Below are 25,629 nucleotides of genomic sequence, written 5' to 3' on the forward strand. Positions count from 1 at the left end.
CATTCTTCTGACCTAGGATGTTTGATTATCCCTGGGTCAAAGAAAGGGACACCCGACCCATCTAAGATAAGGGATGAAGAACTTTCTTCTGCTCCCAAAATTTTGTCTCCCTCAGAAACGTCCTCATAGAGGGACATATTGTCAATGTCAGAATTATCAGCGTCATCTAAGGAGGACTCAGAAGGGGAAGAGTTATATGAATCTGGCTTAACTCTCCAAGCCTTAGAAGCTCGCTTCATGTTGACAACCTCAGGGGCGGAGGGTTCAATGTTGACTGCTTTAGCAGCAGTAATTGTGCTTTTTGAAAAAGCTTTAGACGTATCCTGATCCCATGTATCATGTAAATTTTGTAATTTTTTTAGGAGTGGGATCGGTAAAAAAGAGTCTTTTAAGGGTGGCTTTACCCCATTTCATACCTTCTGCTAAACGGGAAGTGGATTCATCCGTAGACCAAAATTGGTTTGTGCATTAGTAATAGCCATGGCCACAGATAGTGCAATAACATTTTGTAGTGAAGACATGGTGGAATGAACCACACATTCTACAGATTTTGCCACTGTATCATTGACTATGGCTTGAAGGAAATCTTCCTCCACAATTATTGAACCTGGAGTGCCAGGTATTTTATTACAATCCTCAGCGGACATGGTATAGGAAAAGTATATAGATAATTGATAAGGAAAATAATGAAAAATGTGATGAAATTAAAACATCATATAAAAATATAGATAAGTATTAATTTGAGCAATACTAATGAAAATATATGAAAACTGAAATATGCATATAAGACCATAAGTAGAAGGATATTGTGTTAGTAAGAACACTAGGGGGCAGCAAAGAACTGTAGAGGAGCCAAGCTGGAAGCAGTTGACTAGCGGTGAAACTGACAGGAATGCCGAGTGTGTCTGACAGAAACTTATGTGAGATAAAAAAAGCGCCCAGGCTGAGGACGAGCTAGCACGTGCGCACTGAAGGGAACGGAGCGATGAGGTAAACCGAAAGTAAACAGTGACGACGGTAAGAGGTGAGGGCAATGGAAAGAAATCTCAGCGAAAACACGACTGACCAAATCTCCAATAGAGCGTGATGAGCACAGGAATATATATATCAAACCCACAGGAGAGTCCAATATAAAATATAAGCGCTCTCTCTCTATATATATATATATACATATATCCATGAATGTGTATATAATGAATATATGAATATACACAAACCAAATGCAACAATGTCAAAAACGATATATATATATATATATATATATATATATATATATATATAAATATATCCACAATCACATGAGGAAAAAAATCAATACATATCTTTCTGGGAGTCAGCAGCAAGAAAGAAGGACGTTATTGTGATGGGTTAAACCTTATATGACCTACGCTGCCTGTTGATTGGCTGTTCCTGAACACTGATTTACATATCTTGTAAATAATTTTTTCTGTTTTACGTTGTTAACTATTTGCTGCTGGGAGTAAAAAGAAAGATCTTAAAGCATAATGGAGTCTCCTGTCTTGATTTAAAATCATATTTATGGCACATCCCTGTGACATGTCATAAAATGTTGGCCATAGGCATGTGGGAGTTCCTCGGATTCCAGGAATGGGCCCGTGCCCATCACTACCTTTACTAGAGAAATGGACACTCTGAGTCAGTGGGAATGATGATAAATATTATTCACTTTGGTGGAGAGTGATCACACGTGATACTTGGCCCCTTCCTTATTGATTGCCACAAGCTTTCATCATAACCCATCCTCATCACTTGCCTAAGCTAGTTTATGAGACAATAACATCACTTTGTATCAGATGTAAGGGTTGCATCTATTAGAAAAGATGGTCTTCACTGCTGTTATTAGATGTTTTTGCTCATAATGGAAGCCCGCATAATACCACTACATAGTGCCAAGATAATTTTGCCATACACAGTTCACATTATAGAGCCTCAAAACTTTGCAGTATTTAAATACATCTCAAATAATACTGCAATATAGATCCATATAATAACACCATGCACCACCAGTTTGCTCCTGGGGTTCCCATCTTTGGCGGGCCCACTACTGAATAGGTGCCCAAATTGCCACTTCTTAAAAACCAGCCCTGGGCACAGACGTGTTATTATCCATATATATATAATATATATATATATATATATATATATATATATATAGAGCTGTACATAGGAAACAATGAAGGGGAAGCAGTACTCGCTGAAGTAACTTCTGTTAGCAAATTGATGAGTATGCCAGGAGTCGGACTCCCGTCAATCTGATGGCTATCAATATTGTAGTTCCAGATAACCTATTTAACACTAAAAATCCATAACATGAGACATGTACAGTATATTGAGTCTTCATGGTCCTTACCATGAATACAGCAATGTTATCTTCAATCACTTCAGTTACTGTGAAGGATAATTTGTTAAAAGGGGTTCTCTGGGAATGATTGAAAGTGTATGATTTAAACGTGTTTTATGGGCCTGTAGTTGTAAGATCCTCACCTGTCTCGCACTCCGGTGTGACCAAAAAGGGTCCTCATGGAGCTGCGGGACAGGTTACGCGTGTCTCCATTGATACACCAGCTCCGACCCCTTTGCGAACTGACGCGGGGATGCGTTCGCATGTGCGCCGGAGGGGAAGACTGCATGGCTTTCGGGGACAGCTTGGCCGTGCTAGCTTCTTATGCGCTTCGCCGACCAGCGAAGGGAATAGCACCTGGCCGCAAGTTCAAAGCAGATTAGGGGGCCGGCATTGGTCTAATTGACTAATGACCAACCAAAGCCTTCTACACAGGTGTGGGGCAGGATCATGAGATATGGGGAGTGGACACTTGGCGCCCTGGGATTTGTTAGCAGGCACATAAAAGGTGGTCTCCCAGGTCAGTCAGTGCCCACTGTTATCCTTCCTTATCCAGGTGCAGGTCAGTACTGCTAGCTACTGACTGAAGTTTGCTGGGACTCTGTCCATTCCAGTAGGACCCAGGACTTTCCGTGCCGCATCCGTTTACCTGGCAAGTTGCACAGAGACTTATGCACGGATCGGGACTACTCCTGGCTTTCCTTCATTTTTTGTTTCCCCAGTGAAGTTTACCTGGACTTTGTATTTTTTGTTAATAAACCGCTTTTACTTCACCCTCACTGGTCTGTTTCGTTGGTGCCATGCATTATAGAACAGTGGGCCCAACAAACAGTTGCCATGGAAAGAATCCAGCAGCAGCTAACTGAGTTAACAGGAGCAGCTAATCTGTTAACCCAACGACGCCTGAATGTGCCGTCAGTCGCTGCAGCTCAAATCCAGGAGCAACTGTCTAATGTGATGGGGGAGGTTCAGCAGCTGCTCCAAGTAGCTTCCACGTTACCCATCACGATCGCAAGACACTAAGTGGAGCCGAAGATTCCTCTGCCTGACTCCTTCACAGGAGATAGACAGGAATTCCTAAACTTCAGGGACTCCTGTCTTTTATATTTCCAGTTACGGCCGATAGCTTCTGGCAATATCAGACAGGATTGGGATCAAAGTGTCCTTGCTGTGTGAAGATCCCCAACGTTGGGTGTTTAATTCGCCCCAGGACCACGCCGCCTATTTGTCAGTCGAAGCTTTCTTTGAGGCCATGGCCGTTATCTACGACGACCCAGATCGTACCCGTACTGCCGAGAACCATCTCGAGCATATTCAGCAAGGTCGCTGCCTTGCCGAAGAATACGCTGCGGAATTCATGCGATGGGCAGCTTTCACCAGCTGTGGTGACGCAGCCCTCCGCCATCGTTTCCAGCTGGGACTTTCTGATGTAGTCCGGGATTTTTTTTAGCCCTACCCACGCCTGTCTCATTGGAGATGGCCATCTCCCAGGCAATCGATGCTGACAGACGGATCTGGGAGAGGCAGGTAGGGGCCACCAAGAGCCAATAGAGATTGGGTCCTCCCATCTTACACAAGCGGAACGAGCTTGTCGCCAACAGAAGTTATGAAAAAAATATATATAGCACTGAGCTAAGCAAGTTTTATGCAAAAAAAAAATATATATATATATATATATATATATATATATATATATATATTTCCTCATTTCCCTGGTTCTTTTCTGGCCCTTTGTTTACATGCAATAAAAACCATCTCTGCCCCTCCCCCTGCACTGCTAAGGGAGTGAATACAAGAGCTGCCCTGAGTGACATGTCTGCCTGCTGGGAGACTCTGCAGCATGTTGTATGTGTAGGACTACAAGTCCCAGCTGTATAATGACACTGCTAAGGGAGTGAATACAAGAGCTGCCCTGAGTGACATGTCTGCCTGCTGGGAGACTCTGCAGCATGTTGTATGTGTAGGACTACAAGTCCCAGCTGTATAATGACACTGCTAAGGGAGTGAATACAAGAGCTGCCCTGAGTGACATGTTTGCCTGCTGGGAGACTCTGCAGCGTGTGCAGCACGCCAGACCTGCAGGGTATAGCGATAGTGAGGTCACGGTTATGGGCAATCGAGGGTTACTCACTTTTCTGAGGAGAACCCTGGGCAGGCATGCGACAGTGAAGGAGAGGTAGACACTAGTTCCTCTGGGGCACACTTGGTAAATGGGGACCAGGCCTGATGGTATGTGAGGTGCCCTGGATGTTGCAGGTATTTTGAGTGCCTTAGGTAAGGTCCCTTTAAGAATCGTGACACCAGTACCTGTAACGGTGGCACACCAGTTTGCAGGAGGATTAACGGAGTACACAGATGGTAAACCAAACAATGCTTTACTTCAGGAAACAGTCCAACTTTATACAAGCAATTGCAGTAGTTGATAATGCAGTCCTTTACAATATAAATGCACAGCAGGTACACTTCACAGCACGGCAGGTTTCTATCTTGCAAGATACTTGGAGGGTATACAGTTAATGCTTTGCAGTCCAATGCTGCTCTATCCCCTCAGCTATTCTAGCTGGCTGGATCCCAAGGCCCGGATGCCAAATTGCTGGCTTGAATCCTTGGTATAAATTCCTTCCTCTAATATTGGCACTTGCTCTATATTACAGTACCTCTGCCTCTCAGCTGGATTCTCTGCTGGATTGGAAAGGTGGCTGCAGGTTTCTCCCAGGAGGTCCACTCCTACTACTGGGGTGTCTCATCTGTGTTTGCTGGATTTCTGGTCTCCAGGCAGGCTGTACTCCTTCTAGCCTCCTGGTGCAACTAGAAACCAGGACTATCTAGCTGCATGTCAGGAGGAGGCCCTCAGCATATCTTGGGATAATGCCTTCTCACTTCTGTCTCCACAGACTCCTGACTATGACCTAACCCCTCCCTGTCTGGGCCTGGACATTTATACTAGGGGCTCCCTATCTCCCTCTAGTGTCTAGGATGTCTAACTACACCCAAATAGGCCTGCTGAGCATTAACAGGGGAAACATTACAAATGTAAAAACACACAGAAAATACATTTAGATGCATAGTTAAATATAATATCACTGTTCCTTGCGAGCAGAAGTAACACATTACCCAATTGACCCTTGTGTAGTGCCCACTCCTACCTAGTGGGACACTACACATGTTGTATGTGTAGGAATACAAGTCCCACCTGTATAATGACACTGCTAATACACACAGGATCTTCCCCCTACCTTCTTGTGCAATGCTCTCTCTAGTGACCCTCAGTGAAATCTGAGAAACCAGCCACTGGAGATAAAGTGAGTGAATTGGAAAGCTGTTACATTTGCTTAGTTAGGAACATAGAAAGAACAAAAAAAAAAACTCGGATAACCCCTTTAAAAAACGTTTTTGGGTTTTGCACATTATTGATAATTGTATTTCATGACTACTCTTCTAAGGGTATTGCCTTCCTTTATACTGCAGTTCTCCTGTACCACTCTGCCTGCGACTTTTAGCAGTTTAAGCAGTAATTTATGATTTTCTTTTGCTCTCAATAAATCTTGCGTTAAGCATAAAAAAAAAAACTAATAATAAATATATGGTGAGACGGTTGCAAGTATTCTTCGAGCAGTTCTCTCTCGGTTCTGGCGTTCTTTCTGCTCCCGGTTGGGTATAAATTTGTCTTTCTCTTCCGGTTTTCACCCAGAGACCAACGGTCAGACCGAAAGGACTAACCAGGAGCAATATCTCTGGTGCTTTGTGTCAGACTGCCAGGAGGAATGGGCCGCGCATCTACCCTTCGCAGAGGTGGCTTATAACAACTCTGAGCATGCTTCCACTAAGATGTCGCCATTCAGGTGCGTGGGGGCAGGGATCCAAGGCTCTCTTCTCTGGCCAGGCCCTCCACTGATTCACCGGTGGTGGATCAATGGTTCGAGGATAGACGTCCCATTTGGTCGTCGGTTCTCCGGAATCTCCGCAGTGCAACAGAAGAAATTTGCTGATCGTCATCGCACTGGAGGGCAAAAGTTTAAGGTGGGAGATCAGGTGTGGGTCTCCACCCAGAACATTCCACTACGTCAGCCATCTTCCAAGTTGGGTCCTCGATTCATTGGTCCTTACCTGGTGATGCAGAAGATCATCCGAGTTACATACAAGGTTGCTCTTCCACCGTCGATTCGAGGAGTGAATACCTTTCATGTATCACTTCGTAAATTGGCGGCCGACTCCGCTACCTTCATTCAGACTTCACCCCAGTAGGAGGTCCAAGGGGTGTCAGAGTTCGAGGTGAACAGGATTTTGGACTCTCGTTTTGTCCAGAGGTCTCTCCAATACTTGGTAGACTGGAAGGGTTTTGGTCCAGAGAAGAGATGTTGGGTACCTGCTTATCAGGTGCGTGAGGATGAGTTGGTGGCAGCCTTCCACGGGGATAATCTGGGTAAAGGTTGCTTTGAGTCTTCTGAGCTGCCTCCTCAAGGGGGGGGTAAAGTAAGATCCTCACCTGTCTCGCACTCCGGTGTGACCAAAAGCGGTCCTCGTGGAGCTGGGGGACAGGTTACTCGTGTCTCCATTGATACACCAGCTCCGACCCCTTTGCGAACTGACGCGGGGATGCGTTCGCATGTGCGCCGGAGGGGAATACCGCATGGCTTTTGGGGACAGCTTGGCCGGGCTAGTGGCAGTACGCTGCGGCCAAGCTTGTCTCTGGTGTCTGTTGCAGATTCCATTCCAGTGTCCATGTCGACGAGCCTATTGTGCATCTGCATTTGCGTTTGAAACCGGGTTTGCAAGGGAACACACGCGGTCGCACGGTCGCGCTTCTTATGCGCTTCGCCGACCAACGAAGGGAATAGCACCTGGCCGCAAGTTCAAAGCAGATTAGGGGGCCGGCATTGGTCTAATTGACTAATGACCGACCAAAGCCTTGTACACAGGTGTGGGGCAGGATCATGAACTATGGGGAGTGGACACTTGGCGCCCTGGGATTTGTTAGCAGGCACATAAAAGGTGGCCTCTCAGGTCGGTCAGTGCCCACTCTTATCATTCCTTATCCAGGTGCAGATCAGTACTGCTAGCTACTGACTGAAGTTTGCTGGTACTCCCTTCGTTCCAGTGGGACCCAGGACCCGGAACTTTCCGTGACGCATCCGTTTACCTGGCAAGTTGCACAGAGACTTATGCACGGATCGGGACTACTGGATTTCGTTCATTTTTTGTTTGCCCAGTGAAGTTTACCTGGACATGGTTTATTTTGTTAATAAACCCCTTTTACTTCACCCTCACTGGTCTGTTTCATTGGTGCCTTGCATCACAGTAGTTTTATGGAATGGTATGTAGGTGTTGGTTGTGGGATGTGCCAGTCCCTCCCCACTCCAGTATAACACTTTCCCATAGCCTAGGGCAAACCCAGGTGTAGCTGCTGGTTTCATTACTGTGGGGATAAATACAGGGCTGAAATAATTGTTCAGTGTCAGATGCCTGAAAGGTGCATGACCTGTTGTTTGTATAAAGCCTAATCTTCCGTGTTATAATACGTGAGAAAAACTCACTGTTGATTTACTGCCTTGACAGGCAAGGATTTTTTTGTTTTGTTTTGTGGTTTATGTTCTATTTTTTTTTTTTTACTCGTTTTATGAAAGATTAACATTCCAGGGGTGAATCAAATAGTAAATGCACAGGGATTTCCCATGCAGGGGAATAGCATCACATGATTTAAACATAAAGTACAGGGCATACAAATTAGATTACAATAGACCATATAGAGTAGGACTAGAAATAAATACAGCAAGTCTTCGACGGTAATGAAAGGCTAGCCTCAGCGCACTTCAACCGAGCTTAGGTTATCAACCACTGAATGCATGTAGGAGTTTTGCAAAGTTAACGAGGAAGAATACCACTCTCCCCAAACCTTTTGAAACTTTTGCGGACATTTCCTGTGCTTAAAGACTCAAAGAGTCAAAAGCACCTCGTTCCAATCATCTTCTGTCAGAGTAGGTATGAACATCTTCCACCTATCCTGAATGGCAAGGGGGTTCATTGTCATGCAATTGAAAAGCAAGTGTGTATACAGCACAGAAATTATCCCTCTCGGGCCCTGGGACCTCAACACACCGATTAAGGGATATTTTGAGATACCCCGCCCCACTCCTCTGAACTGAGCATGTAGGGCATGCCTCAATTGTAAGTGTCTGTAAAACATATTATGGGGTACTCCAAATTTGTCCTGGATCTGCAAAAAGGAGCGCAAATGCCCACCCTTGTATGTCTTTCAATGTGTTAAACCCATGGAGTCTCCACATATCAGCCCTTTCGATCGATTTTAGATGAGAAAACATGGGGTTATCCCACAGCGGGATGACATCTGGTAGATCCTTATGCATATGCAATTTTGAAGCTTGCCAAACTTGATGCGCTAGCCTATGCAGAGGCAGGAGGCAACTACGAGGGAAGCGTGAATTCTCCAAAACTGGCCAAAGAGTGCTTAGATGTAAGTATACTTGCAGGAAATATTCTGCATTACATAATTCAACTGACAATGAACAAGGCCTCAGGAATTTCAGTTGACCAGCCAAGAAATAAAGGAAAAAGTCTGGTAGGGAAGCACCCTCCTGCATTTTGGACCTTTGGAGTACAGCTAAAGAGAGTTTCCTTCTGGCCTTTCCCCAAACAAATGAAGTAATCATAGCTTGGACACGGTCAAAGAACCCTCTAGATATTGGTGTGCAGGCGTGAGCTAGAAGATACAGGCCCTTAGGGAGCAAGATCATTTTAACTAAATTCAGTCTACCCATGATGGAAAAAGGGAGGGATTTCCATGTTTTGAATTTGTCTGCAAATAGAGCTTCCAGAGGTTCTATGTTCAAGGTGTATGACATTTGTACATCTCTTGTGATTATTATTCCTAGATACTTAAAACGATCCACTACTGGCAGATTGTGATAGTGTGGCGGCCATGTATGAGTCCAAAGGGGAATAATAGCGGACTTGGTCCAATTTATGTGCAGCCATGAGAACTTGCCAAACTGCTCAATAATTTCAATCACTCTAGGGAGCGCAACCTCAGGATTGGTCATAAATAAAAGCAAATCGTCCGCATAAAGCCGAATTTTATCTTCCCTGCATCCCATGGTGATTCCCGTGTATATCTGGTCCTGCCTGATTCTAAGGGCTAGGTGCTCTACTGCGACCGCAAATAGCAGAGGCGATAAAGGGCACCCCTGCCTCGTGCCTCTATTCTGTGGGAATGAGTCAGAATGATGGCCATTAAATAATGTTTATGTTCTATTTATGTGCCATTACTTCACTCGTTGCTGTATAGCTGGGATCAAAAATAGATGGCATTAGACTTTTAAACAGCTTTCACACACGGATCCCAACATAATATAAAATATTGTGTATATCCAATATGCTGGATTTCTATTAGTAACTTTCTGTTGTCATAGAAAAGCAGTGATGTGCCATAGCAGCCAATTACTGACCACAGCAGTGATGTATCTGCAATTGTGGTCACATGGCTCCAGACAAGAAGTGGTGGGAAATCCCTGTGACTGTTAAATGATAATGTTGGTGCTTTTCCTGTACCTCCAGTCACAGGGATTGAAATAAAAACATGTCGGCATGCTTGAACCTGTTTTCCAGGGGTTAGGAAACACCCGTGGGACTTTAGAAATGAATGAGAACAAATATAAATAATAAAGGCAACATCTGCCTTTTGTCTGGAAAAAAATGTCCTTGAAGCCACTCAAACAACACAAACAATATCACAAACATTTAGAGACAATAGCGGTCTATCTTCTCCTGGTCCGTTCCATTTTCAGGGTTGACCAGCTGAAGAGTGGAGCTTGGTATGCCAGTGGAAAGAATCAACCTAAGCTCTGGTGGGGTGAGGGACACAAACAAGTGCTGAAACATTGAAGTTTCTCTTCCTATGGATTCGAATATGGGACAGAACAGGATCAAATATGAGACTATTGTAACGAGTGATACAAATATTTGACTTTGCTTGCAACTATAGTGGCTTCTCTAAAGAGAAAGGGATGTATCGTAATAAAAGTGAATTAGGTAGAAATGTAATTTATCCTTAGGATATATGACATGACATATTCTATAAGTGTACAGAAGCCGCTCCATTGTAATAGGTGAGGTCCTATAGTGGAGAGAATACATTTTGTGTTTACTTATTAGAATGGGGCTCTATGAATACCATGTTGCCTATTATTACACAGTATAGGGATATTGCATGTATTCATTGGGTTTGCCTTCTCTAAGAATGCTGTGTACACTGTGCTTAGAATAGAAAATTTGGTAAAGACAGCATTCCTTTATACACCTTTATACACCTCTGACAAGTGACTAGTGTTGAGCGCGAATATTCGACTAGCGAATATTAATCGCGAATATCGCTAATTCGCAAATATTTCGAATATAGTGCTATATATTTGCTATATCGAATATTCAGCATTTTTTAACATCTGAAAACTTGATTCCCCCCTGCTTCTTTCTTGTGGCTCAATAAGTCATTGGCCCAAAAGCAACTTAAGCAGGAAGGAATCATGTTTTCATATGGAAAAAAAAACTAATATTCTAAATAACGAATATATTCGCTATATTGCTATAACTTTATTTTTTAGAATATTCGTCATATTCTAAAACAAGAATATATAGCAATATATAGACTTCAATTAAGCTAATATAGTGCTATAGTTTTTTTTTTTAATAGTGTCAATTATTTCCAAATCTGAAGTTCAGAAGAGAAATAAAAAATTAGACTATAAAAGAAAAAGATTATAACACTATATTAGCTAAATTACAGTATACTGTTTATGTGTATTTTACAAATATTCACTATATTGCTATAACTTCGTTTTTTAGAATATTCGTCATACTCTAAAACAAGAATATATTACAATATAGCGAATATTCGTAAAATACACATATAGACTGCAATTTAGCTAATATAGTGCTATAGTATTTTTTTTTTATAGTGTAAATTATTTCCAAATCTGAAGTTCAGACGAGAAAAAAAAAAATTGGACTATAATTTTTTTTATAGCGCTATATTAGCTAAATTTGTCTATATGTGTATTTTACGAATATTCACTATATTGCAATACATTCTTGTTTTAGAATATGACAAATATTCTAAAAAACGAAGTTATAGCAATTTAGCGAATATTCGTAAAATACACATATAGACTGTAATTTAGCTAATATAGTGCTATAATCTTTTTTTTATAGTCAAATTTTTTATTGTTCTATAATTTACACTTAAAAAAAAACCCAATGCACTATATTAGCTTAATTGCAGTCTATATGTGTATTTTACGAATATTCACTATATTGCTATATATTCTTGTTTTAGAATATGATGAATATTCTTAAAACTAATATATGGCACTATATTTACTTCTATATATTCTTTTTTGAGGAACTTCACATTGCTCGATTTTTACATTTTAGATTAATTGCAATCGCGAAAATAATCTCGAATACGAATATTCTAGCGAATATTCACAAAATGTCACAAATTTGAATATGGAACCTGACGCTCATCACTACAAGTGACGTGAATCACATTTGCACCCATCAGGGGGTGGCATATATTAGACAGCAAGTTAAAAAAGGGGGTTGTAGTACAGCTTCTAAAAAGGTTGTGCTTTATTTCATGCTGTAAAAACTTCCAAACACAAGACTGGTATGCGGTCTACTCGTTTTGGACCTATCAATCACGGTCCTTACTCATGACAATACTACCTTAAACTCTTGAACCTTATGAATCCCTGCTCTGCCAATCCAATAGGAGTACGGAGTCACGTAACTCACAAGGATCAGGAGAAAACCTGGGATGAAATTCCCTTAAAATTAACAACTCTGTGGGGAAACAAGAACCTAGCTCAAACATCCAGTAAGCTTCTCGACTGAGAAGCTTACATCTATGATCACCCCCTCTGACAGGTAGAGACACCCTTTCGATTCCCTGTACAGAGAACCAAGAGGTGTTCCCTTGGTGCACTACGGCAAAATGCAAACTCACCACAGAAACATTATGGGTTACACCCCCTGCATACACCTCTTCATGGTACTGGTATTACATATTCAATGTCCTTTTTAGCATGACAATGATATCTGCCACACACATGAATCCACGCTATTAATCGCGTTTTTGGTGCAGATTTGATGCAGTTATGCCATTAAAAAGGGTGTAATCCACACCAAAAAAACACAACAATTTATGGATTTCAAAATCCATACAGCAGGTCAATTTCCACACATGCAGCGTTTTTTTCTTCTGCACAAAATTTGCGCTGAAAAAATGTTCGTAATCCAGGCTCTGTTACCTGGATCAACGCTTGTTTTGATGACGCTGACAAAAACGATAGATCTAGCCAGTGGTGTTGCTAGGTTAAAACATTCGGGGCCTTGGCCCCTGATGTTTTGTCGCAGGCCCCGAATGTCCTGCCTGCCAGCTAGATACAACTGTATTGCCGCCCTATTGACAGCAATACAATTGAATCTGGAAGAGCTGAAGGACCTGTGGTGACATCACAGGTCATGTGACCAGCAAAACAGGCAGTGGTTGGGAAGGACCTGCGATGATGTCACCATCATGTGACCAATGCAGGAGAGGATGGCAGTGAAGAGTAGAAGTTCTGGGGGGAAGAAGCTGTGGTGAGGACTGCTACATGAGAGATAAGCGAAGGGAGAGGCAGAGCAATGCTGGGAGTTGTGGTTATTTAACTGGGACTGTATGTTAGGACTGAAGGGAGGAATGTTATTTACATGGGACTGTATGATGGTGGCTGTAGGAGGGAGTGATGTCACTTATATGGGACTGAATGTTGGAGGGGGCTGGGGCACGGTGATCTTATTTACATGGGACTGTATGTTGAAGGTGGCTGTGGAAGGAGATTATGTTATTTACATGGGACTGTATATTGAAAGTGGCTGGTGGGGGGAAGGATGTTTTTTTCAAGGGACTGAATGTTGAGGGGTGATGTTTAGATGAGATTGCATGTTGGAGGCGGATGGGAAGGAGGTGATGTTATTTACATGGGACTGTATTTTGGAGGGGAATGTAGATAGAGAGGGATGTTATTTACATGGGACTGTATTTTGGAAGCGGCTGGAGAGATGGTGTTATGTTATTTACATGGGACTCTGGCAGAGGGTGGGAAATAGTGTTATTGACATAGGACTGTATGTTGGAGGGGCTGAAGGGAGAGGAGTGATACTATTTACATAGGACTGTATTTTGGAGGTGTTAGGAGAGATGGTGTGAGGTTATTTACATGGGACTGTATGGTGGAGGGAGGAATATAACTACAGGGGGCACTACAAATCCAAGGGACATTTTAGGCATTCTTATTACTACTGGCGGCTCTATAGGAGGGACCTATAGATCCTCCTTATTTCTACTAAGAGCACTTATTACTACTGAGGGGTCTGTAGAGAGTTATATTACCACAGGGGGAACAATAGGGGGCCTTATTTCTACTGGGGGGGCTCTGTGAGCATTATTAATACTGGAGGGCTCTCTTCTACTAATGGAGGCACTCTTGGGGAGCGTTATCACGGTTGGGAGCACTGTAGGGAGCAGTATTACTAATGATGGCACTCTAGAAGGAAATTACTATTGGTGGGACTATGAGGAGCACTATTACTATGGGGATTACTATTTGGGGGTATTGGGGAGCACAGCGAGCAGCAGGATAACACAGTGGGGACTCCAGGTTGGGAGATGATGATAGAAATGTGAGGAAGCCAAGATGTCCGTGTGTCAGACTCTGCAGAGACGAGGCGCGGCTGAAAGAAGTTGTCCAGACCAAATGGAGATGTTGACACAGATGATCTACATCAATGGAGACGTCACCTGGGAGGCCCTGGATGTGACAGGTATGTGCTGCTGTATAGAAAGTACATCAAAATGCGGTGTGTGTATGGGGGATAGACTTAGAGAACTGGGCCAAATTCATTGGGGCTAGGGCCTCGGATCTTTTGAGACCCTAGCAACACCCCTGAGTCTAGCGCTGAGATTCCATGCCTGCGCCCCTATGCACACATGTTCGGCTTCATTCTCGACTCGAGTAGATGCATAGTGTGCATGCACCATCCGTCATGGCATGGGTGTGCAGGCGCGGGATCTCAGCCCTAGAGCAAAGGGTCCATCGCTGTCTAAGGGCAGGGACGTGAACTACAGCAGAGGGGCGTTGTTATGGAGCACCAGGGGCATCGTTGGAGTGGTGCCCGAACCACATAAGTCCGCCTCCTGGTGCTCGAATACTTTATTTGCATATTTTTAAAAATTTATTTTTCTCCACCACCGGACCACCGACAGCAGAAAAAAAGGTATAATTTTTGTCAGAGTCATCAACCCAACAAGCTACATGTCTGGTAGGGTAGGGTTGATCCAGGTGACAGAGCCTTTTTACAGTCAATAGGTAGTGGATATAAAAAGTCTACATACCCCTGTTAAAATGTCAGGTTTCTGTTATGTAAAAAAATGAGACAAAGATAAATCATTTCAGAACTTTTTCCACCTTTAATGTGACCTATAAACTGTACAACTCAATTGAAAAACAAACTGAAGTATTTTAGGTAGAAGGAAAGAAAAGATATGAAAATAAAATAATATAGTTGCATAAGTGTGCACACCCTTAAACTAATACTTTGTTGAAGCACCTTTTGAGTTTATTACAGCACTCAGTCTTTTTGAGTATGAGTCCATCAGCATGGCACATTTTGACTTGGCAAGATTTGCCAACTCTTCTTTGCAAAAGCACTCCAAATCTGTCAGACTGCGAGGGCATCTCCTGTGCACAGCCCTCTTCAGATCACCCCACAGATTTTCAATCAGATTCAGGTCTGGGCCATTCCAAAGCTTTAATCTTACTGTGGTGAAGCCATTCCTTTGTTGATTTTGATGTATGCTCTGGGTTGTTCATCTTCATGTTCAGCTTTCTAGCAGAAGCCTGAAGGTTTTGTGCCAATATTGACTGGTATTTGGAACTGTTCATAATTCCCTCTAGCTTAACTAAGGCCCCAGTTCCAGCTGAAGAAAAACAGCCCCTTGGCATGATGCTGCCACCACCATGCTTCACTGTGGGTATGGTTTCTTTTGGTGATGTGCAGTGTTGTTTTTGCACCAAACATATCTTTTGGAATTATGGCCAAAAAGTTCAACCTTGGTTTCATCAGACCATAACACCTTTTCCCACATGCTTTTGGGAGATTTCAGGTGTGTTTTTGCAAAATGGAGCCTGGCTTGGATGTTTTTCTTCGTAAGAAAAGGCTTTCGTCTTATCACTCTACCCTATAGCCCAGACATATGAAGAATACGGGAGATTGTTGTCACATGTACCACACAGCCAGTACTTGCCAGATATTCCTGCAGCTCCTTTAATGTTGCTGTAGGTCTCTTGGTAGCCTCCCAGACCAGTTTTCTTCTCGTCTTTTCATCAATTTTGGAGGGACGTCCAGTTCTTGGTAATGTCACTGTTGTGCCATATTTTCTCCACTTGATGATGACGGTCTTCACTGTGTTCCATGGTATATCTAAGGCCTTGGACATTCTTTTGCACCCTTCTCCTGACTGATACCTTTTAACAAGGAGATCCCTCTGATGCTTTGGAAGCTCTCTGTGGACCATGGCTTTTGCTGTGGGATACGACTAAGAAAATTTCAGGAAAGACCAACTAGAGCAGCTGAACTTTATTTGGGGTTAATCAGAGGCACTTTAAATGATGGCAGGTGTATGCTGGCTCCTATTTAACATGATTTTGAATGTGATTGCTTAATTCTGAACACAGCTACATCCCCAGTTATAAGAGGGTGTCTCATTTTTTTACAGCACAGAAACCTGCCATTTTAACAGGGGTGTGTAGACATATAATATCCACTGTATATTCACTTCTGTTTTTTACACTGAGTATCTTTCTATTCAGAGAAAGTCGCAGCATGTTACATTCTCATCTGTTTTTCACACAGGACTGGTCCATTCAATTCAATGGATTAGTAAGAAAACTGAAAAAAAAAATTGACAACATATAAATGCCATCCATGTTAGGTGCGTTTTTCACTGATGGTTACGAGGAGACTGAGTTTGCATTCGTCAGTTGTTTTTTTTCACTGACACAAAAAAAACTGAAAAGTAGACATACTGACAAGAGCTGGAAAATTACCAGTTTGCCACAGAAAGGACTCAAACGAGTTACATATCACTCCTTTAGGGTCCAGTCACACGTCCGCAATTCTGTTCCGCATTTTGCGGAACGGGATTGCGGACCCATTCATTTCTATGGGGCCGCACAATTTGCTGCCCGGGTCCGGAATTGCGGATCCGCAATTCCGTACCCTATTCTTGTGCACAATAGCGGACAAGAATAGGCATTTTCTATTAAGTGCCGACGATGTGTGATCCGCCAAACACTTACGGACGTGTGAATGGACCCTTAAAAGGGTCCTTAGAAGTCTGAAAATGACTGGTTGTACCTGTCATGTGATCTTCCTGCTTCTTAAAGGGAACCTGTCAACAACATTATGCTGACCTCACTGAGGGCAGCATAAAATAGTGACAGAAATGCTGATTTCAGCAGTGTGTCACTCATGAGCTAAAATTAAGTGGTTGCTGAGAACCAGCCTCAATCATTGCAGTCCAGGCCTTGAGAAGAGTCAAATCTACTTGAGAAGAGTCATGGTTATTCATAATCTCATGCTCTCTCACCCATCTACTGATGGTTCGCAGTTCTCTCCTAGAGACAAAGGGCGAAAACTATGTAGAAGACTGTCAATCATCAGCAGGTGGGCAGGGAGAGCAGGAATTCATGAATAACCAGGACTCTTCTCAGGTGGCCGGGACTCTTTTCCAGGCCCAGTCTGCAATGATTGTGATGTTGGTTCTCAGCAACCACTTACTTTTAACTTTGAAAAGACAGACCGCTGAAATCACCTCATCTGTCACTGCTTTATTCTCCCGTTAGTATGGGCAGCATAAAATTGATGACAGGGTCCCTTTAAAGGGGTTTTTCCCTCAGGACAGCAACAGAGACTGTTGGAAATACCATTGCTGAAAGAGATAAGCTGCCACTAGACTGTCTGGAGGTTTCTTATGGCTTCTGTTAACCAATAACACTGATGTGTATTGATGTTTTAAAGGAGTTGTCCAGGACATTTACAGGGAGTGCAGAATTATTAGGCAAGTTGTATTTTTGAGGATTAATTTTATTATTGAACAACAACCATGTTCTCAATGAACCCAAAAAACTCATTAATATCAAAGCTGAATATTTTTGGAAGTAGTTTTTAGTTTGTTTTTAGTTTTAGCTATTTTTGGGAGATATCTGTGTGTGCAGGTGACTATTACTGTGCATAATTATTAGGCAACTTAACAAAAAACAAATATATACCCATTTCAATTATTTATTTTTACCAGTGAAACCAATATAACATCTCAACATTCACAAATATACATTTCTGACATTCAAAAACAAAACAAAAACAAATCAGTGACCAATATAGCCACCTTTCTTTGCAAGGACACTCAAAAGCCTGCCATCCATGGATTCTGTCAGTGTTTTGATCTGTTCACCATCAACATTGCGTGCAGCAGCAACCACAGCCTCCCAGACACTGTTCAGAGAGGTGTACTGTTTTCCCTCCTTGTAAATCTCACATTTGATGATGGACCACAGGTTCTCAATGGGGTTCAGATCAGGTGAACAAGGAGGCCATGTCATTAGATTTTCTTCTTTTATACCATTTCTTGCCAGCCACGCTGTGGAGTACTTGGACGCGTGTGATGGAGCATTGTCCTGCATGAAAATCATGTTTTTCTTGAAGGATGCAGACTTCTTCCTGTACCACTGCTTGAAGAAGGTGTCTTCCAGAAACTGGCAGTAGGACTGGGAGTTAAGCTTGACTCCATCCTCAACCCGAAAAGGCCCCACAAGCTCATCTTTGATGATACCAGCCCAAACCAGTACTCCACCTCCACCTTGCTGGCGTCTGAGTCGGACGGAAGCTCTCTGCCCTTTACCAATCCAGCCACGGGCCCATCCATCTGGCCCATCAAGACTCACTCTCATTTCATCAGTCCATAAAACCTTAGAAAAATCAGTCTTGAGATATTTCTTGGCCCAGTCTTGACGTTTCAGCTTGTGTGTCTTGTTCAGTGGTGGTCGTCTTTCAGCCTTTCTTACCTTGGCCATGTCTCTGAGTATTGCACACCTTGTGCTTTTGGGCACTCCAGTGATGTTGCAGCTCTGAAATATGGCCAAACTGGTGGCAAGTGGCATCTTGGCAGCTGCACGCTTGACTTTTCTCAGTTCATGGGCAGTTATTTTGCGCCTTGGTTTTTTTACACGCTTCTTGCGACCCTGTTGACTATTTTGAATGAAACGCTTGATTGTTCGATGATCACGCTTCAGAAGCTTTGCAATTTTAAGAGTGCTGCATCCCTCTGCAAGATATCTCACTATTTTTGACTTTTTTGAGCCTGTCAAGTCCTTCTTTTGACCCATTTTGCCAAAGGAAAGGAAGTTGCCTAATAATTATGCACACCTGATATAGGGTGTTGATGTCATTAGACCACACCCCTTCTCATTACAGAGATGCACATCACCTAATATGCTTAATTGGTAGTAGGCTTTCGAGCCTATACAGCTTGGAGTAAGACAACATGCATAAAGAGGATGATGTGGTCAAAATACTCATTTGCCTAATAATTCTGCACTCCCTGTATAGCATATTGTTAAGATATACCGTAAACGTCAGATAGGAGCGGATCCCAGATGTGGTACCCGCATCTATCTCCAGAATGGGGCCCCAGAGTGAACAAAGAACACACCGAGTATGCCCATGTACTCTCCATTCACTGCTATGGCATTCAAAACAATAGTCAAGCAAGCATGCTCAGCTATTTTTAGAAGTCCCATAATATTGAAGGAAGTGACCAGCGCACCCATCGCTATGAAACCTCACACAACAGCCGAGACATCCTCAAATAACCTCCTACAGCCATGACATTTATTGTGGTTGGGAAGGGATGCAAATGAGCTCTTAACAAGCTCTGCCTCTAATGCCACCAGATGTAAGGCAGCCATCCTATAAGTCAATGTTCAGCTCTTAAAATAAGCCTTGAGACATGACTTCGATATTAAATAAGCCAGCACCTCATCTGCAGACAGCTGTTTCGGGGGTGATTGCCTCTCATCAGTAGTGTTGAGCGCGAATATTCGAATATCGAATTTTTTTCGCGAATATCGGCACTTCGCTAATTCGCGAATATTTCGAATATAGTGATATAAATTCGATATTTCGAATATTCTTTTTTTTTTTTTTTTTTTTTTTTTTAGTGTTATATTTTTTTCTTTCCCACTTCCCTAAAGTTGTTCTTACCTGTCCTTTGGATTCCTGGCTTCCTGGCTGCTCCAGTCAGTGCCCGTTGCCGCTTCTGCCGACTTCCATGCTCATGGAGCGTCCCCATCACCATGGGAACATCTCCATATACTAGAATGTACTGTCGGATTTGAGAATTACGTTGAAATCGCAATTCGATTTTTTCAAGTTATAATAATCGAATTTCGATTTTAACTTAGCACTGCTATATGCCATATTAGGCTAACTAATATGGCATATAGCAGTGCTAAGTTAAAATCGAAATTCGATTATTATAACTTGAAAAAATCGAATTGCGATTTCAACGTAATTCTCAAATCCGACAGTACATTCTAGTATATGGAGTCGTTCCCATGGTGATGGGGACGCTCCATAACTAAGCATGGAATATGGCTTCAATGGCTTGGTAGAATTAGCGAATTGACGAATATATTCGTTATATTCCACAAAACGAATATAACGAATGTATTCGTCATATTCCACAAAACGAAGATAACGAATGTATTCGTCATATATCACAAAACGAAGATAACGAAGTATTCTGCATCTTCATTTTAGCTACCTATTCATCAATTTCGCTAATTCTAGCAATGATATAGGAAAGTTGACTATAGAGACAGCTAAGTTTAATTCGCTATGCGATTATATGACTGCTTTTTTTTATAAATAGTATAATTATAATAATTATCAGGTATTATAATTATTCTATTTATTTAAAAAAAAGCAGTAATATAATCGCATAGCGAATTAAACTTAGTTGTCTCGATAGTCAACTTTCCTATATCATTGCTAGAATTAGCGAAGTTGATGAATAGGTAGCTAAAACGAAGATGCAGAATACTTCGTTATCTTCGTTTTGTGGAATATGACGAATACATTCGTTATATTCGTTTTGTGGAATATAACGAATATATTCGTCAATTCGCTAATTCTACCAAGCCATTGAAGCCAACCATATAGTAAACCAGGTCCAAGTTGGAATCGCAATTCGATTATGTCAAGTTATAATAATTCGAATTTCGATTTTAACTTAGCACTGCTATATGCCATATTAGGCTAACTAATATGGCATATAGCAGTGCTAAGTTAAAAATCGAAATTCGATTATTATAACTTGAAAAAATCGAATTGCGATTTCAACGTAATTCTCAAATCCGACAGTACATTCTAGTATATGGAGATGTTCCCATGGTGATGGGGACGCTCCATGAGCAGGGAAGTCGGCAGAAGCGGCAACGGGCACTGACTGGACAGCTAAGTTTAATTCGCTATGCGATTATATTACTGCTTTTTTTTTAAATAAATAGAATAATTATAATACCTGATAATTATTATAATTATACTATTTATAAAAAAAAGCAGTAATATAATCGCATAGCGAATTATACTTAGCTGTCTCTATAGTCAACTTTCCTATATCATTGCTAGAATTAGCGAAATTGATGAATATGTAGCTAAAATGAAGATGCAGAATACTTCGTTATCTTCGTTTTGTGATATATGACGAATACATTCGTTATCTTCGTTTTGTGGAATATGACGAATACATTCGTTATATTCGTTTTGTGGAATATAACGAATATATTCGTCAATTCGCTAATTCTACCAAGCCATTGAAGCCAACCATATAGTAAACCAGGTCCAAGTTGGAATCGCAATTCGATTATGTCAAGTTATAAAATTCGAATTTCGATTTTAACTTAGCACTGCTATATGCCATATTAGGCTAACTAATATGGCATATAGCAGTGCTAAGTTAAAAATCGAAATTCGATTATTATAACTTGAAAAAATCGAATTGCGATTTCAACGTAATTCTCAAATCCGACAGTACATTCTAGTATATGGAGATGTTCCCATGGTGATGGGGACGCTCCATGAGCAGGGAAGTCGGCAGAAGCGGCAACGGGCACTGACTGGACAGCTAAGTTTAATTCGCTATGCGATTATATTACTGCTTTTTTTTTAAATAAATAGAATAATTATAATACCTGATAATTATTATAATTATACTATTTATAAAAAAAAGCAGTAATATAATCGCATAGCGAATTATACTTAGCTGTCTCTATAGTCAACTTTCCTATATCATTGCTAGAATTAGCGAAATTGATGAATATGTAGCTAAAATGAAGATGCAGAATACTTCGTTATCTTCGTTTTGTGATATATGACGAATACATTCGTTATCTTCGTTTTGTGGAATATGACGAATACATTCGTTATATTCGTTTTGTGGAATATAACGAATATATTCGTCAATTCGCTAATTCTACCAAGCCATTGAAGCCATATTCCATGCTTAGTTATGGAGCGTCCCCATCACCATGGGAACGACTCCATATACTAGAATGTACTGTCGGATTTGAGAATTACGTTGAAATCGCAATTCGATTTTTTCAAGTTATAATAATCGAATTTCGATTTTAACTTAGCACTGCTATATGCCATATTAGTTAGCCTAATATGGCATATAGCAGTGCTAAGTTAAAATCGAAATTCGAATTTTATAACTTGAAAAAATCGAATTGCAATTTCAATAGGAGAGTAGCCTTTACGTTAAAATCGAAATTCGATTATTTAAATCGCATATTAATCGCGATAACAAGAATAATGACGAATATTCGATTTCGACGAATATAAAACGAATATTCTATCGAATATTCGCGAATTTCGTCGAAATCGAATATGGCACCTGCCGCTCATCACTACTCATCAGTGCACAGCAGAGAGTACTGGCTTAACTGGGTGAGAGGCCTGTGTCCGGGTCAGGGGGAACTAACTCTCCTTAGGGAAAGAGCACCTTAAATCGGTGTGAGGAGACTTATAGGCCATACATGCTCCTCTGAAATTCTGTGATTCATTGTGGTTTACACAGACCTGTCTGACCACATACCACTGGTGACAAGTGGGAATCTACGGAAACATTACTGTCAGATGTTATCCACAAGATGTACTGTACAGTAATGCTCAGAATAACCAAGAAAAGACAAAACCGGACTGACTGGAACCACTTTTACAATTCTTATCTCTGACTTCCTCCTCATAGTTCAAGAGATTAATGGATAGATGCCTTATTGATGACTAAAGGGATCAGCATGGAGGAGTGTATTGCTATTAGCCTGTGATCTAGAAAATGACCTTCACAGAGCAAGCAAGGAGCTAAAGTCAGAAAACACTGTTAATTATTAAGTTACTTCTTGTATGTATTAACCAAAACCGGCCAAGAGCTACAAAAATGGTGGCCTATTGTGTTGGAAGTGAGAAAAATCAATCTGATAGTCCCTGAACCTTATTTTCTTTGGTGAATTTATATTAGGGAATTGCATTTAGTGTATAATTCTACTTTATCCGGATTTACATTCCATGCGGCTTCATGGCAGCGCATCAGCAGACAATATCTGTCAGCTATGTCATAGGTAGAACATAGGAGGGGGAATTAATTAAGACTGGCGTTTCATACGCCAGGCTTAAAGAGCCTCTGTCAGCATAATCAACCGTATGAAACTGGGCATAGGGTAGGGTTGATCATGCGGCGTAAAATGATACCTTCCTTTTGTCTGTAGGGTGAACTGTTGCAGCACCAATTACCTATTTCAAGCACCAAGGGCCTGGCCGTAACACTTGAACCGCCAGTAACAAAATGCCCCCTGTGCTCTTTGTACCCCCCTTTGATTTACAGGTCAAGACATCTTGTCTAGCCCTGTGTCCTAGTGCTTTCATCCAGTCAGCTCACTGACTTGGCGCTTGCACAGTGGATCAAATGCTGCTTCCCGAGCAGCGCATCCATTGTGCAAGTGCCAAGTCAGCTCAAGGACTCGTTTGCACAGTGAATCTGATGAGCACAGAAAGCAGCATCACATCCTTTGTGCAAGCGCCAAGTCACTGGGCAGACTTGGCGCAGGAACTCTGGGGGATGGTTTAAACAGTTATCTGCCTAACCCTAACCTGCCTTCTAGGAGGCACATGTCACTCTTAAGGGTGTATTAGACACCCAAATCCTGCTAGCGATTTTCGGGAGGGAAGTGTGCCCTCCCGGAAATCGGCAGATAGCTAGCAGAGAACACTGCTGCTATTAGATGCAGCGATGTCCTCCGTGGCATGGGGAGGAGCGATCGTTAGATCATTGCTAATCCCATACAGGACAGCACAGTGCCAACGGCAGATTGTGCTGTGTAATCACGAGCATGCTGAAAGATCTGGACTGCCTAATAAAAGAGCGTTTGTTCGTTCATCAGGCATTTAGAGGCAGTATTAGACTGCCAGATGATCAGTAATGAGTGTTCATAGGAATGATCATCGGGCATAAAATCTGGCAGTCTAATATACCCTTTAAACCCCATTTATGTGGCTACACGGTTATTGGCAACAGAAGTTTGTATTGTGTGAAGGACAATAGTTTCTGATGTTCTAGAATTTCTGAAACTTGGCACCAGAGTCTGAGCCATGGCATTGACAGCTGGCTCTAGGTCAGGATCTTGGCGTTGGCACTTCAGACAGCAGGGTAGAACGGGACTGTGCGCCATCACACAGTTATAACTATTATCATCACCGAGAATTGTCATTTTCTAAGAACAGTAGTTTGATTCAGATCATTCTTGGAATGAGTTCCGCACTATGGGCTGTAAATATGCCATAAATACTTGAGATGGTTACCACTTTGGGGGATCCCATGCAAAACCTTTAGGCTAGGTCTACACGACGACATTTGTCGCGCGACAAAAAGTCGCGCGACAGATAGGGCGCAACAGTTGTCGCGCGACATTTTGTTGCACCAATGTCGCGCGACAATTTTTATAATGGCAGTCTATGGTGTCGCACTGCAACATGCGACATGTTGCGACTGCGACGCGACAGTCGCAGAAAAATCCATCTTGTTGCAGTGCGACACCATAGACTGCCATTATAAAAATTGTTGCGCGACATTGGTGCAACAAAATGTCGCGCGACAAATGTCGTCGTGTAGACCTAGCCTTAGAGCTGCCTTACAGTGAAGTGCATGCGTGGCCACCCTCCATTCATTTCTATGGGAGTTCAAAACTATGATAGAAATTAATTGAGAGCAAGCTGCCCACGCGCTCTGTAGCTCTCCCTCACTTTTGGGTGCCCATTTTAGAGATAAGTGCAGGTTTCAGAGGTGGGACCCACACCTATCTGACACTGATGGCATATCCTAGTGATACGCCATGAAAGTCCCAGGTGACATTACCCCTTTAAGCTATATTTTGAGCCCCAGAACTATCTCCATGAAAGGCAGGCATGCTCCACACCTCCTATACAACAATACATTATTACTGTCAGATATGCAATATCAGAAGACCATACCAATCACAGGATATATGTACTGCATGATATTCATTATTTTACTACCAATATCATAGGTGGTATATATATTCTGGCACTTACCTGCTCTGGTGGGTTCTTTTACCTTTGAAATCACAGGTTAGTCTGTGTAAGGTGTACAGAAAACGCTCAGAATAGGCGTGGTGACATCTGATAACGACACATGCCTCAAGCTACATACGTCAATATTAATGGTAATTGGTAATGACCACTAGGGGGCCACAAGAGGCAGCTAGCATTAAACTACATACAAGCTGGTAATACTACACTTGCCGTGAACCTCTGCAGTCACTTTACACTTTATAATGTCTGCAATTTAATAACATAAGTGGCTTAGCAAGAAATTGAGGACAAATACAAATCAATATGACTGCAGGATCAGACTACACAGGGTTTATTAGTAGTATGGTGCCATGGGGACAAATAGGCCACCATAGGAGCTGTAAGATAGATTAATATTACTCACAGATTTGCTTCATTTTTTATTGTACATGCAAATAAACTGTAAATATTGGTTTCTGGCGTGGGCCTTCCATTTAAAGGGCACT

The 25,629-nt window shown here is 42.0% G+C and overlaps 1 protein-coding gene across 1 annotated transcript in view; it reads right to left on the reverse strand.

Moving 5' to 3' along the window:
* The window catches only part of LOC122926726, a 129,380-nt gene extending 104,189 nt beyond the window's left edge, over window positions 1–25,191 (reverse strand). Inside the window, exon 1 of the mRNA XM_044278199.1 lies at window positions 25,145–25,191. The gene's annotated coding sequence lies outside the window, so the exon portion shown is untranslated. The remainder of the gene's footprint in view (window positions 1–25,144) is intronic.
* Between the last annotated feature and the right edge of the window lie 438 nt (window positions 25,192–25,629).

Source organism: Bufo gargarizans, chromosome 2 (assembly GCF_014858855.1).
Source record: "Bufo gargarizans isolate SCDJY-AF-19 chromosome 2, ASM1485885v1, whole genome shotgun sequence".
Classification (NCBI taxonomy): Eukaryota; Metazoa; Chordata; class Amphibia; order Anura; family Bufonidae; genus Bufo; species Bufo gargarizans.